The sequence below is a fragment of the Nannospalax galili genome, unplaced genomic scaffold (assembly GCF_000622305.1).
Source record: "Nannospalax galili isolate Female #2095 unplaced genomic scaffold, S.galili_v1.0 scaffold305, whole genome shotgun sequence".
Classification (NCBI taxonomy): domain Eukaryota; kingdom Metazoa; phylum Chordata; class Mammalia; order Rodentia; family Spalacidae; genus Nannospalax; species Nannospalax galili.
This window is the reverse complement of record NW_008356258.1, coordinates 10,830,840-10,851,739: the sequence shown is the minus strand read 5'-3', so window position 1 is coordinate 10,851,739 and position 20,900 is coordinate 10,830,840. Positions and strand designations below refer to the sequence as shown.

The 20,900-nt window shown below is 40.4% G+C and overlaps 1 pseudogene; it reads left to right on the top strand.

The window, feature by feature from the left end:
* Window positions 1-1,477: 1,477 nt before the first annotated feature.
* Window positions 1,478-16,633, top strand: LOC103751041 (annotated as a pseudogene).
* The last annotated feature ends 4,267 nt before the right edge of the window (window positions 16,634-20,900 follow it).

Sequence of the window (20,900 nt, the reverse complement as noted above, 5' to 3'; positions counted from 1 at the left end):
ACATATATAGTCTGCTGTGAAAAAGTGGTGGGGAGATATGGGAGGAATTGGAGGGGAGGGAGTGGGCATGTATTTGATCAAAACACCTTATATACATGTATGAAATTCTCAATAAAGTTTTTATAAAAATAAAAAAAAAAGAAAACTTAAAAAAACTTTATTTAGGTTTCTCCATCTTTTTTCTTTTCAACATCATTAAAACCAGAAATAAAGGGCTGGAGAGATGGCTCAGCAGTGAAGACCACTGGCTGTTCTTTCAGAGGATCTGCGTTCAAATTCCAACATCTACATTGCCACTAACAACTGTCTGTAACTCCAGTTCCAGGAGATCTGACACCCTCTTCTGGCCTCCGAGGGCATTTGCACAATATGAGTGCACTTACATGTATGCAGGCAATACACTCAGATGCATAAAATAAAAATTAAATGAAAACACAAATAAGTCATGTGCAGTAGTGCATCTGGTTGTTCTAGTGACTTGAGAGGCTAATACAGTACCATCTCTTGAGTCCATGAGTTCAAGGCCAGACTGGGCAATACAGTTATACCTGGCTTCAAACCCAATGGGCAGGTTCCTATCATCATTTCTTCTTTAAGACAGGGTCCCGAGTATCCTAGGCTACCCTTGAACTCACTCTGCAGCCAAGGATGACCTTGGACTTATCCTCCTACACCCCCTTCCTGAATGCTGGGATTACAGGTATGTGTCACCAGATGTGGTTTTAGGTTTTATCTTCTACTAAGAACTTTCCAACTTGGATACTTTGGAACATGGTTCTTCTGAGGACAGGGGATTTTCAAAGAGAGATGCTTTCTGTTAGGATCCAGTTCCCTTAAATACAGTAATCAGAATTGGGTAACCTCAGAGAGAGTAGAAAATCAGAGAGTGAACCAGTGCAGTCAAAGAAGCAGTATAGCCAGGATCAAAGAAACACATAAGATCAGGCACACAAGGTTGGCTCCAGTTGCCCATCCTGAGAAACAGCCAATACTGGTTGGAAGTTTTGAGACTTTAAGGTGAAAAGAGCTTCTGCCTACTTCTCTTGGCTCAGGCTAATTGTATTTTTTCTGATGAGTGTTTTTTTTTTTTTATGTTGAACAATGCTGCATTTTTTTTTCACTTGTCCCTCTAGAACATTCTTTAGAAGTGCTGAAAGACACTGGTGATGGGGCCTGCTAGGCTGCTCTACGAGTCTTCCCTGAACAAGTCTTCTGACTGGACACAGGCAGACAAGGAACAGTTACGGTTGGATACAGCTGCTGGGCACAGTCCAGTTCTGTCTGCTCTTAGAATCTGGAATACAGAGCTCTGGTAGAAAGAACATTGGATCCTGTCATAAAGCGTCCTTAGCAACCACCCAGCCCAGGCCACAGACAAGGAGAGCAGAGACTGCCAACTTTGTTGCTTAGTGGTGCTGTCTCACTGGTCTGAAGACACTGAGGAGGAAGCTCCAGCAGCGCAGGTTAGGCCTAAGCTATGGCATCTTTATCACGCCACAAACCACTCTCTGAGACGGTGGGAAAGCGGATGGTCGTCTCAGGTAAGCAGAGGGTGTGTGTACACTGTCACAGAGATCGAAAACCATCTTCATTCCTCAGATAAAGTGACAATGAAATAATCACAATGCTTATTTTACATGAGACTATCTTATTACACTTGGCTGGACATTGACACCCTGTTGCTATAAACACATCTTTATTGCTTCAGTCGCTCTATCAGAACTCTTTCCCAAAGCCACATTTTCATTAGCATAATATTTATGATTTGTATAAGGGGAACTGCCTGATGCTAATAAAAACTGTACTTAGTAAAATTGTCACTAATAGTGAAATTATTTAACTTTCTTGCATCTTTTAAAGTTTGACATATTTCATGGATAATAATTTGAGTAAAATTAATCCTTCTACTTTAAAAATTAAGAATTCTCAGCATTATTTACTAACAAAGATAGTTGAAAATTGTTATTTTTAATAATTAAAAATTGATAATCTGCATTAAACTTTATAAAATTGTGTTTTATTTCTTCAATTTATACCTTAAATGATTTGGTTTGTGTGTATGCGTGTGTGTGTGTGTGTGTATGTGTGTGTGTGTGTGTGTGTAGAATTATAATCAAATCTAAAAACCTAGAACGTGACCGTGTCTAATCCTTAGGACATAAAGTAAATTGCATCCTATTTCCTTATTTTTCTCAAATTATGAACAAAAATTGGCAATCTTACAAAAAACAATCCTCTCTGTTACGGTGGGACTTGTGAGTCTCATCTGTTGCTACCACTTCCTCTTGTACATCTTCTGACATTTGGAAAACCACTGTTTCCACTTCTGTGTAGAAGCCCAGATGAAGCCGGCCCTCTGCAGAGTGGCCTGCTCAGGGTAGGGCAGGCCCCACAGAAAGCCAGACACGCAAATGGAGGTCGTAGGCGAGGTCTATGCAAACAAACTCTCACCTGCTGCAGCCGTGCTGTGTGTAGTGTGAGTCTGCAGGGGCCACATCCCAAGCAGAAGATGTGAATCTATGGAGCCTATGGCAGAACCAATCAGTAAGAAGTGGGCCAAGGAGTGGATCCCTCCTGGGTGTTCTCTACCATAAACTGCACCTGACATATTCCCTACCATGAGACTTTTTATTTTTTATTTATTTATTTATTTATTTATTTATTTATTTATTTATTTTAGGTTTTCTATATTTACAGAAATGTCACAAACAGTACAGAGTTTTTTCGATCCTGACCCTCAATAGCTTCCTCAATTATTTTATTATATTTTGGTGCTGGGCATTGAATCCAGGGCCTTGTGAATGCTAAGTGTGTGCTCTACCTCTATTCTAACCTTCTGCTGTCCTCAGATAAGAACTTATATTTGGGGGCTAGAGAGATGGGTCAGCAGTTAAGAGCACCAGTGGACCTGGGTTCAGTTCCCAGCACCCACACAATGATTAACAACTATCCTTAACTCCAGTTCCAGGGGATCTGACACCCTCTTGTGGCCTCTGTGGGGTTTGCACGGTACACTTACATACATGCAGGCAAAACACTCGGACACAAAATAAAAAGAACATATTAGTTCGCTTGTTACAGTTAATGAGTCAGTGATGCATTATGATTAGCTAATATGCACACTTTATTCAGGTTTCCTATGTGTTAACTGACTCCCTTTTCTGTTCCAGGAGTCTACCCAGGAGCCCACATTACATTCAGTTGCCTTATCTCCCTAGGGTCTTCTTGGTTGTGATAGATTGTCAAATCTTTCCTAGTTTTTCATAAATTTGACAGTTTTAAGGTGTGCTCAATGGTGTTGGTTTAGTTTCTTTTAGGCCGTTTCAACTGACAGAGCAAGAAGATATGTGTGTATGTGCTAACTTGTGAACACACATGTATCTATAGAGAATCCTGTTGGAGCCAACCATCTGTGTCTATATTAAGCTCACAATGAAAGTCTGAGATAGGGTCTCATATGCAGCCCAGGCTGTCCTGGAACCCACATCTCTGCTTCACTGAGCTCTCTTGTGCTTTGTAAGTACCCCCCAGGTCTGTCTCTCAACCTGGGTTTGTGGTAGGTTAATTCAGGCTCTTTGACTAGTGACTGTTTTCTGGTCTTAGGTGTCCAGTTCAGCTCAGTCTTAAAGTGTTCCCTCTCAAAACGGTGTCCAGCTGCTGCTCACTGGGTTGTACAGAGCTGGAAATGGAAGTCCACTGTGGTTGACCCATCCACCAGTGGAATCACCATCTTATCAAAACCTGTGATTGGATTTGAGGCTTGTGAGGGCTGTGGGCTTGTGGGAAGAACTGCTCATCTCTTTTCACCAGTGCTACTCCACTTATCTTTTGCATGGGGCTTCTGCCTGTCCTGCTGCTGCAGGGGAGCTGCATCTGGAGCTGAGTGTGGCCTCCTAGCTTCACTGCATCCCCACCCCCCGCACTTTTCAGCTGTCCTAGCACTACTTTTGAGAATTTTTGAAGTTTTTTGAATTTTTTTTATTCTCTCTCTCTCTCTCTCTCTCTCTCTCTCTCTCTCTCTCTCTCTCTCTCTCTCTCTGTAATAAAGCCTGTATTTTCTTATTCTGACTCTCCTTCACTGGGTCTCGCAGAGGCAGTTTCTAGTCCTCAGGATGAGTTTTAATCACGTACCCAGCTGTGATCCTTTCCTGGGGTCATTCTGATATCTCCCACTTGCTTATCTCTGAATCTCAACTCCAGTGATGAGAAATGTGGCTCCTGCTTTCCACTGCCCATTTACATAGTTATTCAAAACCAGTACCCAGGACCAGTTATTAACCTAAAGTCCTGCTGGGAAAGCTTCATCAACCTGAGTACAATGCTGCTTTGCAGCATCTTTTGCATCTGTTCTTACAAACATCGCTCGCTTCTAGTTGCCAAGGTCAGCACCTTTTTTCTCTAGCCCCTTTGCTGAACTTGTTCCATACATTGGTAGCACTGATTTCTCTTGTCACAGCCTGAAATACCACCTAAAATCTCCCTCCTCCTACCTTCTAACTTTTTTATTGGAATGCATTAAAATTTGCTCTTTGAGTTATAAATTTCAGGAGCTTCATCGGGACGTATCTGCCACACAGTCATACAGAAAAGTTTCACCACTCTAAGATTCTGCTTCATTTGCTCATTTCCTCTTTTATTTCCCTTGCATGCCTGGAAACACTGACCTTTTCAGTCTTGTTTTGCCATTAAGTCAGATGCAGGTTGGAGGATCCCCTTATCCCATGGACTTGAGATCAGCCTGTACATTTACATAGTTAACAGGCAAACTATGAAAGCCTGTCTCAAAGCAAACAAAAAAAGCAAAATAAACAAGCAAGCAAACAAATAACAATACTTAAAAGCATTTATTACAGCGTTGCCCTTTCTGGACTGTCTCAGAGTGAGAATCACTCAGTATGTGTTCCTGTCAGACTGGCTTCATCCTTTATTACTGTGAATGCAAGCCTCCTCCACATCTTGTCATGGTTTGATAGATGATTTTATTAACGAATAATATTTTTATTATTAATGAATAATAATGGGATAGACGTTCCATCATTTGGGTATCTCCCAGTTTGGGGCACTTGGGAAAGAAATGTCTCTGAACATTTGTGTTTAGGGTTTTGGATAGACATGTTTTCAAATCAGTTTGATAAATACCTAGGTGTGTGGTTGGTGAGTCAGATGTTATCTCCAAGAAACTAAGAATCATCCAAATTAACTACATCACTTTACATGTCCTGCAAGAAATGGGATTTCTTGCTGTTATCCATCCTCATTAGTACATGGAATTTTCCATTTTTTTGACTTAAAAATACTCTATTTATTATTTTTATGTGTATGAGTGTTTTGCCTGCATGTACATAAGTGTACCCATGTTGTGTAATGCCTGCAGAAGCCAAAAGGCAATGGATCCCCTGGAACTGGAGTTACAGATGGTTGTTAGTTGCCATGTGGGTGCTGGGAACTGAACCTGGGTCCTTTTCAAGAACAGCCAGTACTCTTAAGCACTGAGCCATTTCTATAGCCCCTGTTTTTTTTAAATTTTTAACTGTCCTAGTCAATATGCAGTTGATGTTTGAAATAATTATCCCTACAGTTCAACGAGGTTGAGCATCTTTCCACATGCTTATTGGCTGTCTCTATGTCTTTGTTGGTGACTAAATTCATGTTTGCTCACTTTATAGTGGTTTTTTTTTTTGGTTGTTGTTTTCTTACCATTGAATCTTGAGAGTTTTCTACATAGTTTTGGATATAAATCCTTTATTAGACTGATGTTTTATAAAAATGTTGCCTAGTCTATGGCTTGTCCTGTCTTTCTTTCAATATATATATGTTAATATTTCACCAGACCCTAGGGCACTGTGTCATCTAGAAGACTGGCAATTTTGTGTTTCCATTTAGGTCTGTTATCAATTTTGAAGCAATTTTTGTATCTGATAGACTTTATATTTCCATCAGTCAATACATTCTTTTACTTAAGCTAATTTGAGTTAAGGTTTTTGTCACTGCCAGCTATGTAAAAATCTTATTGGATACGTAAGATCGCTTCTAACTTATCAGTGTGTTAATTACTTTCTGTTGCTGTGGTAAAACATCATGGCCAAGGCAGCTCACAGAAAGAAGACTTCATTGCACTTGGGGTTCCAGAGGGGTGAGAGTCCACTATGGGAGGGAGGCACAGCAGGAGGCAGCCAGAGCTCACCTTCATCTTCAAGTAGGCACAGGAAACAGGGAAAGGCCACCTGGAAGAGGAACAGAGCTATGAACTCTCAAAGCCCACCCCCAGTGACATGCTTCCTCCAGCAAGGCCACACCTCCTAAACCTCCACAAACACATCCCCGAGCTGGGGCCAAGTTTACATCCTTGGGGTCTGTGGGGGGACATTTCACATTCAAACCAACAGTCAGTGTAGATGTATGTAGATTCATGTATTTACAAATTTCTAATTTTTGTCACCATTAATAGGCTTTATGGATTCCCATCATGTTGAAGTATGATCCTATCCATACTTTCCTATATTTTATATTTAATTTGGAGATGCTTACTGTTATAAAGATACGTGAATACTTTTTTTAATTTGGCAATACTGGGGATTGAACCCAAGGCCTCATGCATACTAGGCAAATTCTCTATTGAACTATGTTCCCAACCTACTTGACTACTTTTGCATACATCGTAGGTGTTATTGAGGGCGCTGGGAATTTATTAAAAAATATACCTTCATGGAGTTATTTTCTACAGTAATAGGTGACTTTAGAGACTCTAAAATGTATTAATAGTTGTTGAATGTTTACTGTGGTCCATTCACTGTGCTGAGCGTTTTTGCACATATTAACTCATTTAATCATTGTAACAAGCAGAAGAAGAAGATGAGGCCCAGAGCTTGACAAGCTTACAACTTGTAAGAGTATTGCCAGGGTTCTTTTCCAGGAAGCTGATGTTCTTAACCACAATGCTGTCCTGCCTCACTTAACGGGAACTGGGCATGTGTGAGCCAATGAGAGCCTGGACTCCTCCACTCCCCTGCAAAGACTTGAGGAGCCCTGCCAGAACCAGAAACAGAGTGAAATGAACACGCTCAGGCTACCTTAACTTGGGGTTTGGGGGCAGGATGGTTCAAAATGAGTCATAGAAATGCCGAAAACAGCCAGAGATGGGCAGCTTAGGGTACGAATGCTCAGTGCTGTGTGTGTGCTTTGCCTGTAAAGTTGTGTATATTCACTTTCTTGTCATGCCCACTGGTTCAGATATAGCCCTGGAATATAAGCTTGAACCAGAAAAAGCCAGATAGAAAACAACTTAATTTAAAAGACTGGTCAGTGTGTGTGTGTGTGTGTGTGTGTGTGTGTGTGTATACATGTGTGTGGAGGTCAGTGGACAACCTTAGTTATGGGTTCTCACCTTCCACATTTCATTATTTTCTTTTCTATGTGTGTATGCACACGTGCTTGTGTGAATGTATGTGTGGTTGTACATACACATACACATGCATGTGGAGACCAGAGGTTGGTGTTCACTGTCTTCCTCAATCTCTCTCCACTTTATTCTTTGAGACAGAGTTTCTCACTAACCTGAAGCTTGCTGATTCAGCTGAACTGGCTGGGTTCTTTTATTTTGAGATTTATTTTTATTCATGTGTATGTGCATGTGAGAGAGCATATGTGTGTCATGTGTGGGGGTGCCTTTGGAGTTGACAGGCAGTTGTAAGCACTGATTTAGATGCTGGAAACTGAACTCTGGTCCTCTGGAAGAGCAGCAAGTGCCCATAACCATTGAGCCACCTCTCCAACCCCTCCAGGGATCCTTCATTCTCTGCCTCCTCAGCACTAGGATCACAGGCATGTGCTGTCATACCAAGCTTTTTATGTGAGTTCTGGGGGACTGAACTCAGGTCCTCCTGCTTGTGCCACAATCACTTTCCTGACTGAACCATCCCTCTAGGCCCTCTTTCTATTATTTTCTTATGGTATATTTATGAGGAACAGAATTAGCAGATAATACACAAACTGATATATACCTGTGATTAATGACATGAACTTTAGGAAACTGTGTATAATTCTAGGAGTAATGTATTTAAGTCCATCAGTATTTTAAAGGATAAGACTTATTTTCTTTTTGAAAGATACATAAATCATCACTTTTAGGTTTTGGAATTTTTGTTATGAATATTTAAAATTATATACCAATGAAACTCTCTCTTACCTATCACTCATATTCAACAATTACCAAATATTTTGACACATTTGATAATGTATTTCCTTCTTTTACCAAAATATTTTAAAGAAAAACACAGATATGTATTTACATGTGTCATTTTGCCTTTATAAAAATAATCAAATTAGACATATATGCACAGTACCATGAAATTACCTAATACAATTAGTAGTTACTCTTTAACATGAAGTGATAATTACTACTCCAAAATAAAATTTTTCTGATTGCCATTAAAATGTATTTTTAGGGGCTTGTGAGATAACTCAGCGGGTAAAGTGATTGCTGAGCAAGCATGAAGACCTAAGTTCAGATCCCCAGCACCCATGTAAAAACCAAACAGCTGAGTTTGGTGTACCCATCTAGTAGGGTGTAATGTCACATGGATCCCCAGAGCTCTCTGGACGGTTGGATGAGCCAGTTCGTAAGCCCCAGGTTCATTGAAAGACACTGTCTTGAAAAATAAGGTGGGATTTCCTATCCACTTCCCCATGTTTATACTGAGATTTTTGTCTGGTTAATTTTTGGCAACTGATCACTGCTGGGAGGGGGAAAGACAGTCTCTTTCAAGGATGAGACTCTTGGTATATTAACCAGGCTCCAGTGGTTGGACTCACATCTAAGGACATTTGGGAACACAAATTGGATTCTATAGGTTTTAAATGTGTGTGTGTGTGTGTATGTGCGTGTGTGTGTATGTGTGTGTGTGTGTGTGTACATTATATTGGGGAGGGTGCAGTATGGGAGGTGCAGATAGGGGAGGCCATCTAAATACCCATCAAATTAGACTGCATGAAAATCACAAGAATTCAATACAAAAATTTAAAATTAAAAAGAAAAAGAATTACTGGGGCTGGAGTGGGTGATTACTGTGGGTGATTCCCAGCAGCCACATGGTGGCTAGCAACTATCCATAACTCCAGTTCCTGGGGAATCCGACACCCTCTTCTGACCTCCATGAGCATTGCACAACACAGGTACACTTACACACATGCAGGCAATACACTCATACACACAAAAAAAAATTAATAAATAAAACATAAAAAAGCATTACTTTTGCTGACATAACAATAAACAAACAAACAAACAAACAAACAAACAAATAAATAAATAAATAAATAAATAAATAAATAAGGTTAAGCTAGAGAGATGGCTTGACCAAAGCAAAACAAAAAACTGGACACACAGCCTGAGCTTATGTAACCCAAGCACTCTGATGGAGTGATGGGGAATGGGGACAAGAAAGTTCCAGAAGCTTGCAGGCCAACTAGCCTAGTAGGCCAGTATCGTACACAGTGGAAAACAACAGATTCTGGTTTGAACAAGGTAGAAGGCAAGGAACAACCATAGAAGCTGTCCTCTGCCCTTCACACATGCTGTGGTTATGTGCCCACATTCACACATGCATGCACATGCCCACACACATACACACAAGAAACGATAAGGGGAGAGTAATAGATGAAGACACCTGATGTGAACCTCTGCACACCACACAAACGTGCACACATGAACATGAATACCTCCCCCTGCACACGCCCCCCAACACACAGAAAATTTATCCTTAAACTGATTCACAGTATGAGGATACCAAGGAACCCAGCGTGTGGACACATTTGCGTTGCCTCTTTTGTCTTTTTCGGTTGTTGCAGTCTTCACTCCTTTCCCCCCTTATTAATTGTTGCAGATACAGGGTTGGCTGTACATCACATTCTGCACTTGTCAATTGTTTCCTTGTTATGTCATTTAACTTGATACTTTACCCTTCATAAAATGAGTTTGCATATAGAACTTCAATGATAGCTCTTTAGGGGTATTAATGTCATATGGTGTCATTTAAATCTCAAATGTCCCCCAGATGCCCATGTGAAAGGTTCGGTCACCAGGGTGGTACAATTGGGAGAGTCCTCAGTTCTATTCTACTGATTCTGTTTTTATGCCAGTGTCATGCTGTTTTTATTACTGTAGCTCTGTAGTATAATTTGAGCTCTGGAATTGTAATACCTCCAGCAGTTCTTTCATTGTTCAGGATTATTTTGGCTATCCTGGTTGTTTGTTTGTTTGTTTGTTTCCATATGAAATTTGAGATATTTTTCAATTTCTGTGAGGAATTGTGATGGAATTTTAATGAATATTGCACTGAATTTGTAGATTGCTTTTGGTAGTCATTGTCACAATATTAATCCTACTGATCCATAAGCGGTGGGGGGGGGTCTTTCCATCCTCTGTTTTTTCCCTTCAATTTCTTTCTTCAATGTCTTGAAGTTTTTGTTGTACAAGTCCTTCACTTCTTTTGTTAGTTTTATTCCAAGATATTTTATATTTTTTGAGGCTATTATGAATGGATTATTCCCCAGAATTTTTTCTTGGTATGTTTGTTGCGGGTGTGTAGGAAGACTACTAATTTTTGAGTGTTAATTTTATATCCTACTACTTTGTTGAATGTATTTATCAGCCCTAGTTTTCTGGTGGCATCTTTAGGATCTTTTATGTATTGGATCATATCATCTGCAAATAAGGATACTTTGACTTCTTCCTTTCCAATTTGTATCCCCCTTTCTCCTTCATTTGTCTTATTGCTCTAGCTAAGTCTTCAAGTATTATATTGAACAGGAATGGAGCGAGTAGGCATCATCATCTTGTTCTTGATTGTATAAGGATGCATTGAGTATGTCTCCATTTAGTATGATGTTGACTGTGGGCTTGTGGTATACTGCTTTTGTTATGTTGAGATGTAGCTCCTGAATCCCTAGGTTCCCATGAGTTTTATCATGGAAGAATGTTGGATTTTGTTAAAGGCCTTTTCTGCATCTAATGATATGTGGTTTCTGTCCGTGAGTCTGTTTATGTGGTGGATTACATTTATTCATTTACATATGTTAACCATCCCTGCATTTCTGAGATGAAGGCAATTGATCATGGCAGATAATCTTTTTGATGTGTTCTCGCATTCCATTTGTGTGTATTTTACTGAGAATTTTTGCATCTAGGTTCATCAGAGAAACTGGCCTGTAATTTTCTTTTTTTTGTTGAATCTTTGTCTGGTTGTGGCATTAAAGTAATACTGGCTTCTTAGAAAGAATTTAGGAGTGCGCCTTCCTTTTCTATTTTATGGATTAATTGGAGGAGTATTGGTATTAATTCTTCTTTGAAGGTTTATTTGAATTCTATAATATATTCATCTGGTCCTGGATTCTTTTTAGTTGGGAAATTTACTCATGACATCTATCTCATTGGCTGTTATAAATCTGCTTAAACTATTTATGTCATTTTAACTTTTGAAGGTTGTACATATCGAGAAAATATCAATTTCCTTTAGATTTTCTGATTTAGCAGCATAAAGTTTTTAAAAATATATTCTTACAGGGCTGGAGAGATGGCTCAATAGTTAAGAGCACACTGACTGCTCTTGCATTGGACCTGGGTTCGATTCCCAGCACCCACATGGCAGCTAACAACTTAACTCCAGTTCCAGGGGCTCCAGTACCTTCTTCTGACCTCTGCAGGCATTGCACAACATGGTACACTTACACACATGCAGGCAATATACCCATACACATAAAAATAATAAATAAAATATTTAAAAATATATCCTTTACAGCTTTCTGAATTTTCTCAGGAGCTGTTCCTCTCTAAGTTAAATTGAGTCTTTCTCTTTCTTTTGGTTAATTTGGCTAAAGATTTGTCAGTCTTGCTAATTTTTTCAAAGAACAAGCTCTTTGTTTCATTGATTCTTTGTATTGGTTTCTTCATTTCTATCTCATTAGTTTCAACCTTGGTTTTATTTATATATTCCCATCTACTCTTTTTAGATGTTGTTTATTATTGATTTTCCAAGATCTTCAGCTACATGATTAATTTGTTTTCATGAGATAATTACAATTTTCTGGTGTAAGCACTTAGGCTATAAATTTTCCTCTAACAATGGCCTTCATTGTGTCCTCTAGATTTTGGTAGTTTTCATTTTCATTCAATTCTAGGAATTTGTAAATTTCCTTCTTGATTTCTCCATTGATCTCATTTTCATCCTGTAGTGTGTTGTTTCACTTCCATGAGTTTATGTATGTTCCCCATTTTTATTGTTGTTGATAGAACACAAGATGGTACTTCAGTTTTCCTAAATTTGCAGACATGTGATCAGTTTTGGCAGAAGTTCCATTGACTGCTGAGAAGAAAATGTATTGTTTAGTGTTTGAATAGAATGTCTATAGATGACTTATGGTATTTAATTCCAGGCTTTCTCTATTTAATTTTTGTCTGGCTAATCTGTCTATTAGTGACAGTGGGGTACTGAAGTCACCCACTATCACTGTGTTGTAGTCAATGTGTGATTTTAGTCTAATAAAGTTTCTTTTATAAAATTGGGTGCCCCTGTGTGTAGTGCATATATGTTTAGGATAATAATATCCTCCTGGTTTATTTTTCCTTTAGTGAGTATGATGTGACCCCCATCTTTCTGACTACTTTTAGTTTGAAGTCTATTTTGTTGGATAAGAGAATAGCTATACTTGGTTGTTTCTTAGTTCTGTTTGCCTGGAGTATCTTTTCGCATCTTTTTATTTTAGGGTGGTATTGATCATTGTTGGTGAGGTGTGACTTGTTTTCTTTTAGTTGACAGTTCTGGATTAATTTATGTATTCTTTGTGTCCTTTTGAGCATGTTTAATAATCTCTTCACAGTTAACTATTCCACTGAGTATTCTCTGTTAGCACTAGTTTCATGGACATAAATTCCTTAAATCTGTTTTTTATCATGGAAAGTTTTTATTTCTCCTTCAAGAACAACTGATAGTTTCATTGGGCACATAGTGTGGGCTGGAATCTGTGTTCTTTCATGATTTGTGGGACACTGATCCAAGCCTTTCATAATCTCCATTGACAAATCAGCCATTATTCTGATGGTCCTGCCTTTATATGTGACTTGATCTTTCTCTCACAGTTTTCAGTATCTTTTCTTTGTTCTGTACATTTAATATTCTGACTGTTATATGACATGTGGAATTTCTTTTCCGGTCCTGTCTATTTGGTGCTCTGTATGCCTCCTGCACCTCAGTAGAGATCTCTGTAGATTTGGGAATTTTTTTCTATGATTTATTAAAAATATTTTGAGTACCTTTGACCTGGGTTTCTTCTCTTTCTTCTATGCCTATGATTCATAGGTTTGGTCTTTTTTACAGTGTCCCAGAGATCTTGCATATTCCATTCCTGGGTTATTTTAGAGTTGACATTTTGTTTTATTGAGTAATCCATTTCCCCAAGCTTATCTTCAAGATCTGATAGGCTCTGTTTTATTTCACTACTTCTTCTTGTTTATTTCCTCTAAGCTTTTTGTTTAAGTTCCTGAGTTTTTATTTCAAGTTTTATTTCAGTTTGGCTTTTCTGAAGATACTATATCACTATTGAATTCTAATTTCATGTTTTGAATTGTTTTAGCTATCTCATTCAACTGTCAGTGTTTTCACTTTCATTCAGCCTTTTATTCATATCTTCTTTGAATATATTTATAATTGCTACCTTGAAATCATTGTTGTGTGCATCCTTTAGGTTGCTATTCTCTAGAAACATTACAATGGCTGTGCTAATTTCTACAGTAGACATATTACCTTGGTTATTCATGTTGTGTTTTTTCAATAAGACATGGGCATCTGGACTTGTGTCATTGATGGTGTTTCTTGGTATTGCTAGGTGATCTGTCTTTGCTGAATGATTGTATCTTTTTATGCTGTTTTCTTAACTGGTCTGGTTATAGCCCAGCTGTGTAGTGTTTGGTGTTCAGTTTGGGGGCCACTTTATGTTAATATGCAAGTGGGATGTAAGAAGTGGTCTCAGTTAAGCTAGGGATAAGTGAAACTTTTCTTTGTCTTTTTGAGTTAGGATCTCCCTGTAGCCCCAGCTAGCCCAGAACTCACTATGTAGATCAGGCTGGCCTTGATCTCACAGAGATCTGCTTAACTCTGCCTGTCAATCTCTCTCAAATGGGATTGGCCAATATGTGGGCCAACTCGGTCAGCTCACAGTTCTAGGGGTACAAGGATCCTAGTAACCCCAGCAAGTCTAAGAGTTGAGATGGTGGTGTACAAAATAGATGTGGGAAAAGAAACTCATTACTGGGAAAGCTCCCAGATCTGGGGGTGCTCAAGGGTCCTGGCAGAGCTGAGACAGAGGGTTGAAAGAAGGTGCGGGAAGGGGCAAATCATGTATTCTTGACAACTATGAGGATTTTTTTTGATACAGGGTCTACTATAGCTCAGGATGATCTTAAACTTCTGATCCTTCTGCTTCCACCTCCCAAGTGCCAGTTGATATGTTGCTTATGATTGATCTTGGGACTTTGTGCAGGTGTGTTAAAGTGCTTATTTTAACAACTGAGCTAAATCTCCAGCCTCAGCTGTGAGTTTTAATACAATAAAAGTAAAGTAGGGGACTGGGGAGATAGTCAGTGGGTAAAGGGGTACGTACTTGCTGCACAAGCCTGAGGACCTGAGTTCAGATCCCTAGCATCCACGTAAAAGCTGGGTATGGTGGCATGTGCCTGTAACTGCAATAGTGAGGGAGGGGTAGACACAGGCTGATTTGGAGGTTCATTGGCCATCTAGTCTAGCCAAAACAGCAAGCTCTAGGTTTAATGAGAGAGTCTGTCTCAAAAAATACAGTTGTTAGTGTGAATTTCCAAGGTCTTCAGTCTGCCTGAGAGATAGTTCCTACACAGTCTTCCATTGATGAAAATCAGGATCTCTATGCCAAGAAACTTGCAGAATGGTTGGCCATTCAGGACATGTTCACCTGACTTGAGGAGAGAAGGAAGGATGACAGAGGGCTGTGGTCAGTGTCCACAGGCTGGTGGGGGGAGCTCTGTGGAACTGTGTATATTAGGAAGCAAAGGCTCCCTGATGGCTTAGAGATAATGCTACCATTCAGCTGGGCAAACTGGACAGCAATCCCCAGAAGAAAACGGTCCGCATTTTTGGGTACCTGGACAGGTAGCCTGCAGCTCCAGAGGACAGCTGGGACAGTGAGGCTTTCACCTTGGTGGACTGGGATGGTAAGTCGTATGGGATAGGTTCAACAGATGTTAAGAGGCCAGTGGCTGACTGGATGAATGCCGAATGTCCTAGAAACCTATCAGAGGACTGGCCAGGAGGTTCCTGTCAACAGGCAATTCTGCCCAGAAGGCACAGAATAATCTGGCTTGAGGGCCTGGAGGAGCTCATTTTTGCCCAGAGGGACACGGACTCTGCGTTTCAGACAATTACTGGTGGGAGAAGAATAAGCCCTGCCTCATTTGCGGCCTTATTTGCTGCTTATTCATTGTGGTGGAATGCAGTGCTAAAGACCTCATTCTGCAGGTCAGTGCCTGGGGCCATGATGGAACTCATGTCTCTAATGGGCTGTCTGGATGACAAGAAGGGGGAAAATCCTCATCCCAAGTATCAATGAGACTATGGCTCCTGTGACCAAGGAGGAGTGTGAACTCTACCACCACATAGACTTTATCAGGGAGGACTCACCAAGGATGTAAAGGCCAGGATCCTCCTGCACAGCTGTAAGAAAGGCATCCTGATGCACCAAAGGCTACCTCCATACACTGAAGGGGCCTTCTCCAGGTCAGGGGCCAAGACCGTGATTCCCAGAAAGGTCGTCGGCAAGTGCTCCATCAGGCTCCTGCTGAACACGATCCCTGAAGTTGTCAGCAAGCAGGTTTCAAACCACTTGTCTAAGAAGTTTGCTGAACTGCACAGCCCTAATAAATTCAAGGTATATATGGGCCATGATGGGAAACCCTAGATAGCTGACCAACCATCCTCATTACCTATCTGGGAGAAGAACCCTGAAAACAGTGGTGTTGAACCAGACTTGACCAAGAAAGGTGGAAGTATTCCTGTGACTTTGACCTTTCAGGAGGCCACAGACAAGAATGTCATGCTGTTGCCAGTGGGGTCAGCAGGTGATGGCGCCCACTCCCAGAACATAAAGGTACAACTGTATAGAAGGAATCAAGATGCTGGCTGTGTGTCTGTATGAGATGTCTCAGCTGAAGGACTGGGAACTCCTTTTTTACCACAGAATGCAGCATCTGCTCAGAAGGAATCCACCCTCTGCCTGTGCCTCCTTCCAGCTTTTTCAGGAAAAGGAAATTCCCTCTTCTCTGTTTCCTTCTCAAGTCACTCACAGAAATGGACAGAGTGGCTCCCCTGGAGGTTTCTTAGAGGTGGCCAGTTTGACTTCATCTCCAGAAAGCAGCCACAGCCCAAAAGTTCTGCGTCTGTTGCAGCTGCTGATGGTCATAGACTTGGGGTGCACAGGGCTGGTTGCTGTCTGTCTTCTGTCTCAAGTGAGGTTCACTTGGCCTATTCAGAAAGGAAATGATAATATTCAGGGACTTCTTACACCACGACGGCACCGTGGTGACACCTCACTGGGCCATCATTCCGTTCCTTTTTAAGACCTTGGCTCACCACCACTGATGTCCCCTACTGCTGTAGTTCCTCAAAACTTGCCCTAATAGCCCTAGTGGAAGCACTGGTCCATCTCTGTCTGAGCTGCTAATAAAGGTGACAATTAAAAACAAAAACACACGGTAAAGAGTGATAGAGGAAGGTGCCTGAAGTCAACCTCTTGCCTCCATATATGCACACTGATTAGTGCACCTCCAAACGCACTGGACAACAGAGATATGTGCATCCCCAGAGCTCACTGGCTAGCCAGCCTAGCTGAAATTGTGAGCTTCTGGTTTAGTGAGAGACCTTGTCTCAGAATAAATAAGTAAATAAAAATGAGGTGGAGAGCAACAAAGGCAGACACCAAATACCCTCCTCTGGTGCACTCATGGACACATATACCAGCACAGACAAGTGCACACTTACACAATGTAGACATTACATTATATATATACACATGATATACTTTGTTTATTCAGTTCCAGATCACAAAATGTTTTAAAGTGAAAATTTACATTTTTAAAAAACCTTTTTAAAATAGAGCTGAGAATTGAATGCCAGGGACTTCATCCACACAAAGCTTGTGCTCCACCCCTGGGTGATCATTTCTGCCTCAGCCTTCCATGTTGGGGTCACAGGCATGTCCCACCACACCGCACTTAAAAACACACTCTTTAGCTTTTCTTTTCCATGAATTTCCACTTGGCCCAAACTAAAGCTAGTTGTTGAATAACGAATACAGGACATTTACAAAGCACTGTGTGTTGCATGCACCTGTGGTCCCTGCTACACCAGAGGCTGAGGAGGCTGACTGGAAAGATTGCTTGAGACCAGGATTTCAAAAGCACCCTGAGCAACATGGAGAGCCCTTGTCAGAAAAATTGATAGATAATTAATTCAATACAAAAGCACAATAGTAGATCATCTAACAACATTTTTCATGAAGCTGGGAGCATTCTGGGTTCAGAGATGTTCAGTTGTTTACAAGGCCTGTTTCTGAGGAATGGAAACCCCCGCCTGGCCTCTGTGTATCTGGGATACTCATTATTATTCAGATTATAGGCTAATGAAAATGCTAATGTATTTAGTCAGCTATTGTATAGCTACTAGAAAATCAGCCCGTGTAAGCTAGGAATATTGCAGAGCTCTATCTTCTGAGGGCATGATCATAGCATGTGACTTTTGTTAGAAGTGCATCAACATCAGACCAGCTCTCAAGGAAAAGGGCTGAAACCCACAGGATGAATGGCACCATGCTGGTGGGGTCGGAGGGGGGGGGAGAAGAACGCAAACACACGTGCAATTTTCAGAAGTACTGCTCCATTAGCCTGGCTTTCAGCCCCATTTATTCATCTCATTTTTTGCCCTGTGAAACTGTCACACTAATAGTTACGTCTCAAATTCAATTACTTTAAAAATAGAAAATGACTTCACACTGAATTGCCAGTGGTTTCCTGTTTGAGGAAAGAATACAACAGCCCTCCTGCAGCACAATCAGCTTGTGTCCGAGAAGGAAATAGCTGTTTCAAAACTGAATTCACAACAAAAGCTTGTGCCTATTGATGACACCGAAACATTGGATTGGTGAAACTGCTTTTTACTTATTTATATTTCATTAATTTTAGACTGAATTCATCCTGTTGGCAGAGCATGCAATTTGCCTTGAGTCATATTTTTTTCTGTTATTTGAACTGATACTATGTTTCATATTCATCTCCTTACCACAAATCTTTGGCTTATTCAAATATTTGGGAGCTGGAGAAATAGCACGGTGGTAGAGCTATGTGCTTAGCTCTGGGTTCAATCCCTAGCACATTGGAACAACTAAATAAAATTAAAATAGAAACTTAAGAGGCTGGGACTATAGCTCAGTGGTACAGCACTTGCTTAAAATGAGTGATGACCTGGGTTCCATCCCAGAACTGTGAGGAGGAAGAGAAGGAGGAAAAGAAGGAGGCGAAAGAGGAGGAAGGAGGCAACACAAAAAGCAACAGTTTAGCTGGAAATGATCTTCTGGTGGAATATACTGAGCCATTTGTTTGCTGTAAACAAGCCTCTAGCTATTCTAACACCCTAATGGGTTATTTATTTACCCAGCACTCCTACTAGAAGACCAAGAGTAGTGAGGTTATACATTCACTATTTCCCTCCAAACATTTTTCATTAAGTGCCATTATTGTTTTTACAGAAGCCCAAGTGTCATTCTGAAAGACCTTATCTACAGGGGCCTGAAATTCGAAATCAATCCCATCCTAAATTGTTGGTCTGAATCATCACTGATGTGATTTGTTGTCATTAAGGTGAAAAGCATTGACCCCAGCCTTAGGCTGAGACTTCTAAGGATGAATTGTTTGCTTTTAAATTTTTGTTTTGATTTATTCATTTTTACTTTTTGTGTTGGAATGTTTTGCCTGCATGCATGCAAGTGCATCTGTATCATACAGTGCCCATAGAGGTCAGAGAGGAGTTAGGGATGGTCACTAGCTACCATGTGGATGCTGGGAACAGTGACCAGGGCTCTTAATCACTGAGCCTCTCTCCCCTTGCTTTTGCGTTTAATGGACAGAACCTTTCTTACATTAGCATGAGCTAAAATGAAGGGAGGAGAATTTGTCTTTCTGTGCTTTGTTTTAATTTTCCAAATTGCATACCTTGTATGTTTTGTTTTTAAAAAATAACTTCAAGCCGGGCTTGGCAGCGCATACCTTTAATCCCAGCACTCGGGAGGCAGAGGCAGGTGGATCTCTGTGTGTTCAAGGCCAGCCTGGTCTACATAGTTCCAGGCCACGTAGGGCTACCAGTGAGACCATGTTTCAAAAAGACCAAAAAAAAAAAAAAAAGGCCTTCAAATCAAAGTAAAATGCTTATGATTAGACAAAGTTAACAAAAAACAAAAACAAAAATCCCCAGAGATTACTTGATTGGTCCTGTGTGTGGGCTCTGTGCTACCCACCTACCAGGAAAACAGAGATAAGCATGAAGTTTCCGCCAGAAGCGAAAACTGAAAATCAGACGTCTTGGCTTTTCTTCTTGCTGTCCTGAGCACAATGTTCTTATCCATATATAGCTTTAGAATAATAGTACTTAGTTAATATGAATTTAGTCCCTAAAAATAATTTTTCCTCTTGGAAAATACAGTTATCTAGGAGAGGAAGATGCTAGAGCAAAGACACAAAAATTATGTTGAAATGTTATATTATTTTTTATTTTTATTTTTGAGACAAGGTCTCATGTATGACATCTAACTCATTCATGTAACTTAGGATAAACTTGATCTTCTGATCTTTCTATCTCTACTTCCTGAATGCAGGGGTTACAGGCACTCATCACCACACCCACTTTTTTGTGTGTATGTTACGCCTTGAATGTATGTAAGTGCATCATGTATGCAATGCCCACAGAGGCCAGAAGAGGCCATTGGATTGTAGTTCTGGGAACTGAACCTGGGCCCTCCAGAACAACAGCCAGAGCTCTGAACTGCTGAGCCATCTCTCCAGCCCCATCACACCCACTTTATGTGGTGCCAAAAATAGAATGGAGAGCTTTGTGCACATGAGGGAATTACCCTACCAAGTGAACCAACATCCTATTCCCTAGTTTTCTCTTAACAAGCCAACCAAATGCACTTTATCTTCCAAATTCTGAAGCCAAAGTACATTCCTTTTGGAGGCAGGATCTCACTATAGAGCCCTGGCTGACCTGGAACTAGCTACGTAGGCCAGGCTGGCCTTGTACTCACAGAAATCCAACTGCCTCTGCCTCTTGAGTGCTGAGATTAAAGGTTTGTGAGACCATCCTAGCCTTCACAAGTATATTCTTTTTTTTTTTTTTTTTTTTTTTTTTTTTTTGGTCTTTTTGAAGACCTGCCTGCCTCAGCCTCCTAAGGGCTGGGACTACAGGTGTGCACCACCACGCCCAGCTCCAAGTACATTCCTTTATTTTTCTTTAAATTTTATTTTTTTCATTTTATGTGTATGTGTGTATTGTGTGCATGTAGATAAGTGCACCCATGTCATGCAATGCCCAAGGAGGACAAAAGAGGCTGTTGGATCCCCTGGAACTGAAGTTACAGACAGTTGTTAGCTGCCATGTGGGTGCTGGGATTCAAACCGGGTCTTCTGCAAGAACAACCAGTGTTCTTAACCACCGAACCATCTCTCCAGCCCCCCAAGAACATTCTTTTTTTTCTTTTTTTCTTTTTTGGTTGTTTTTGATTTTTTCTTAAATTTTTACAAAAACTTTATTGAGAATTTCATGCATGCATATAAGGTG